General features: G+C 42.8%; 1 long non-coding RNA gene across 1 annotated transcript; it reads left to right on the forward strand.

Moving 5' to 3' along the window:
• The first annotated feature begins 334 nt into the window (after nt 1-334).
• LOC142074747 (uncharacterized) lies at nt 335-1,934 on the forward strand. The gene is made up of 2 exons (XR_012670693.1): nt 335-452; nt 1,872-1,934. It is a non-coding gene; the product is annotated as an uncharacterized LOC142074747 (long non-coding RNA).
• The last annotated feature ends 2,974 nt before the right edge of the window (nt 1,935-4,908 follow it).

Consider the following 4,908-nt stretch of genomic DNA (forward strand, 5'->3'; position numbering starts at 1 on the left):
GAGCAGTTGCATACTTCTCCAAACAACTAGATGAAGTGAGTAAAGGATGGCTTGGATGCCTGCGAGCAGTGGCAGTGGTCGTCCTCAACATTCAGGAAGCCTGCAAGTTTACTATGGGTCAGAAAATAACGGTATTGGTCTCTCATACAGTTTCAGCAGTGTTAGAACAAAAGGGGAGTCACTGGCTTTCTCCTTCCAGATTTTTGAAGTACCAAGCTATTTTGGATGATGTTAATATACTACAGAACAGGATGATGTTAATATACAGACTACTAATATTGTAAACCCAGCATCTTTCCTCAGTGGAGATACTTCAGAACCTGTGGTGCATGACTGTTTGGAGACAATGGAAGCTGTCTATTCTAGTCGACCGGACCTGAAAGAAGAACCACTGGAGGACGCTGAGGACTCATGGTTCACAGACGGGAGCAGCTTTGTGAAGCAAGGAGGACGTAAGGCTGGGTATGCTGTGACTACCACCCATAAGGTAATAGAAGCTAAATCTTTACCTGTTGGGACATCTGCACAGAAGGCCGAAATAATTGCTTTGACTCGGGCCCTAGAATTATCAAAAGGGAAGAAAATTAATATATGGACTGATTCTAAATATGCTTTTGGTGTGGTGCATGCCCACGGGGCCATTTGGAAAGAACGAGGATTACTCACAGCCCAAGGAAAACAGATAAAACATGCAAAAGAAATTTTACAACTCTTAGAAGCTGTAAAATTGCCAGAGAAAGTGGCTATTATGCATTGCAGAGGACACCAAAAAGGTAACACTGAACAGGAAATTGGAAATAAATTGGCAGACTATGAGGCCAGACAAGCCACAGAAAAGACGGAAGTTGAGGCATTGGCTTTGATTCCAGACGGTAAATTTCAAGTATTAAAATTAAATTTAGGCTCTGAAAGATATTTAAAGGAAGATAAGAATTTTATTGACGATTTAGGAGGGAAAGAAAAAGATGATGGATGGGTATATACACCAGATGGACGTATTATAATACCCTCCAGAATATTGTGGAAACTAATTTCAGATGAGCACAGCAAAACTCATTGGGGAGCAGATGCTTTGTACAAAGATCTAAACAAAAGAATAGTAGGTCGCAATTTGTATACTGTGGTGAAACAAGTGACGCAGCAGTGTGAAATTTGTTTGAAAAACAATCCTAATACAACCAATAGGGTACAGGTAGGGACAATTGGAAAGGGTAACATCCCAGGACAACAATGGCAAATAGACTTTTCCCAACTCCCAAGAAAAGGAGGGTGGCTGTACTTGCTAGTGTTAACAGACACATTCTCAGGTTGGCCAGAAGCCTTCCCTTGCAGAACAAACAAAGCTCAAGAAGTCATCCGAGTATTGCTGAATGAAATTATACCTCGATTTGGAATACCAGCAGTAATATCATCAGATAGAGGTACTCGCTTTTGCGCACAAATAGTTCAACAACTTAGAAAAATGCTAGGGATTGAGTGGCAGTTACATACGCCGCATCAACTCCAAGCAAGTGGGCAGGTTGAGAAGATGAATCATTTGATAAAACAACAACTAGCTAAAATTTGTCAAGAAACTAATCTATATTTGTATCAAGCGCTTCCACTTGCGTTGCTTAGGATCAGAGCAAAACCGAGAACTAAGAAAAGCATAAGTCCTTTTGAAATCCTGTTTGGAAGGCCATACCGATTGCAATATAGGGGAGAAGATTTGAATCAGTTAGGAGAAGGATATTTGCAACAGTATATGATTGCTCTAGGAAAACAATTGGGCCAAATAGAAAAGGTTGTCTTAGGAACCAGAGCTAGGGGCCTAGACCAACCGGTTCACCCTTTTAAGCCAGGGGATTGGGTTTATGTCAAAGTTTTTGCAGGTCAACCGTTGGAAGAAAAGTGGAAGGGACCGTTCCAAGTGTTGCTGACGACCTTTACTGCAATCAAGATCAAGGAGCAGACACCCTGGATACACTATACTCGTGTGAAGAAAACTCCACCAGGAGAATGGACTTCTGAGAGGACAGGACAATTAAAGTTGAAACTCTCTCGAATGCAGTAAATTGCACTTGGGACTTTGACATATTATACACTGATATTAGCTTTTGAGTAAGGAATGAAAACACTAAGAGACTTGCTATTCCTTTGTTGCTTTTGGATAGAATTACTCCATGAGGGGTCAGGGAATCCATGGAAAGGAAACCTACATATAGACTTGTTACAAAGAACAGTCCAGATCGCTAATAAGTCAGACTGTTGGGCCTGTACTCATTTTCCGGAGCATTCAAAGAAGGCAGTTCCCTTAAGTGGAATCCCTATACCAGCTAGCATACTCTTGGAACACTTTATGGATAAACACCTCTTTTAACATAAGTAGGGAAATGAAAGAACAGGAATGGATAATTGAGACCCCAACTCCAGAACAAAAATATTGTACCTGTGTACAACGGTCTAACCCCCCAAAAGGAATGGACAAAATCAGGTGCCTAACAAAGGCTGACTTTGTTGGAAATTATTCTGATTGTAATAAGACCATAAATATTGGAGGTTTAAGACCTTTTGAATCTTTTGAATGGCCAGTACCTGAAGGAAGAGGTTGGTATTGGATTTGTGGAAACAAGGCCCGTAAGGTCTTGCCACCAAATTGGTTAGGGATATGTGCTTCGGGAGCAGTAGTACCACACATTACTGTGGTTGAGAAATTAGAGTCTAAAAAGTGGCTAAGAACTTATCTTCGAAGAAGTAAGAGAGCTGGAAATAACCCATTAGTAGATAGACCCACTGGGTTTCATTCTTTTCCACGATGGTTTATCCCATGGTTAGGAGTTGGTGAATTAGAGAAAGCTATAGTAAATATATCTGCTATGGTTGAGAAAATTGGGAACGAAACCTATGATGCTATAAAGGCCTTGCAGGAAGAAGTGTCTGAATTGGCAGAAATAACCCTTCAGAATAGAATGGCTTTGGACATGATGTTAACCTCTCAAGGAGGAGTATGCACAATGCTAAACACAAGCTGTTGTGTATACGTAGATCAAAGTGGTAGAATTTCTACTGATTTAGAAGAAATTCGGAAACAGACAAAATTGCTCCATGAAATACAGAAAGATGACACTTCATATGGACTTGGGGAAACATTCAAAAGGTTAACCTCCTGGATTCCCGACCTTAGTCAATGGGTGAGAAAGTTATTAGGTATTATTTTGATTGCTATATTGGGCTTTGTTTGCATATATGTAATAATACAGTGTTTTTGGAAATGTTGTTCTATAATTGGAAACCAAAGTTCTGAGAAGGTGAGACTAATATAAGAGGAACTACAGTGAAGTTCTCCTTCTATAGCCTCAAAGGAGCTTAATTTATTGAGGGATATAGCTTTAACTATATACCCTCAAAAGAAAAGGAGGGATTGATAGGGATTAACGTCAAATACGAAGGAACAATGAAGAGATTTACAGTTCTTTGGTTGAAATGATGCAGATGGTTAGGAACACCTTGTGAATAGGCCGACCTGACACATAGTAGATAAAAAGGCCTTGAAACTTAGTATCCTAGATAAGGAGGCCAACCTTGTATCTTGAGTAGAATAGATAAGAGGGTGGTACTAGTGAGAATTGAGCTAATAAAGCCAGGAGCTAAAACTAAGCATGCGTGAAGACTGAGACTTTTGCATATGTTAATGAATTCTGGAAAATGTAATGAATATGTATACTCTAACTGTATATAACTTCTATGGTTAAGTGATTTGGCACGCACACTAGGTGGAGCGATCCCCTGTGCATCCAGCGCTGCAATAAAGAATACCTGCTTTCTAAAACTCCAAATTGAGTCTTAAAGAGTTTGTCAGGAACTTCTTCGTTTCACACTAGATCAGGTTGCTCAGAGCCCCGTCCAACCTGACCTTGAATGTTTCCAGGGATGGGGCATCTACCACTTCTCTGGGCAACCTGTTCCAGTGTTCCACCACCCTCATCGTAAAAATTTTCTTCCTTATATCTAGACTAAATCTACCTTCTTTTAGTTTAAAACCATTCCCCCTTGTCCTGTCGCAACAAGCCCTGCTAAAAAGTTTGCCGCCATCTTTCTTAGAAGCCCCCTTTAAGGACTGAAAGGCCGCTATAAGGTCTCCCCGGAGTCTTCTCTTCTCCAGGCTGAATAACCCCAACTCTCTCAGCCTTTCCTCATAGGAGAGGCGTTCCATCCCCATGATCATTTTTGTGGCCCTCCTCTGGACCTGCTCCAACAGGTCCGTGTCTGTCTTGTGCTGAGGGCTCCAGAGCTGGACACAGTACTCCAGGTGGGGTCTCACCAGAGCAGAACAGAGGGGCAGAATCACCTCCCTCGACCTGCTGGCCACGCTTCTTTTGATGCAGCCCAGGATACGGTTGGCCTTCTGGGCTGCGAGCGCACATTGCTGGCTCATGTCCAGCTTTTCATCCACCAGTATCCCCAAGTCCTTCTCAGCAGGGCTGCTCTCAATCCCTTCATCCCCCAGCCTGTATTGATACCAGGGGTTGCCCCGACCCAGGTGCAGGACCTTGCATTTGGCCTTGTTGAACCTCATGAGGTTCCCATGGGCCCACTTCTCGAGCTTGTCCAGGTCCCTCTGGATGGCATCCCTTCCCTCAAGCGAATCAACTGCACCACTCAGCTTGGTGTCATCTGCAAACTTGCTGAGGATGCACTCGATCCCACTGTCTATGTCATTGATGAAGATATTAAACAGTACCGGTCCCAATACGGACCCCTGCGGGACACCACTCGTCACCAGTCTCCATCTGGACATTGAGCCATTGACCACTACCCTCTGGATGCAACCATCCAACCAATTCCTCACCCACCGGACACTCCACCCATCAAATCCATACCTCTCCAGTTTAGAGGGAAGGATGTTGTGGGGGACCATGTCATAGGCCT

The sequence above is a fragment of the Calonectris borealis genome, chromosome W (assembly GCF_964195595.1).
Source record: "Calonectris borealis chromosome W, bCalBor7.hap1.2, whole genome shotgun sequence".
Taxonomy (NCBI): domain Eukaryota; kingdom Metazoa; phylum Chordata; class Aves; order Procellariiformes; family Procellariidae; genus Calonectris; species Calonectris borealis.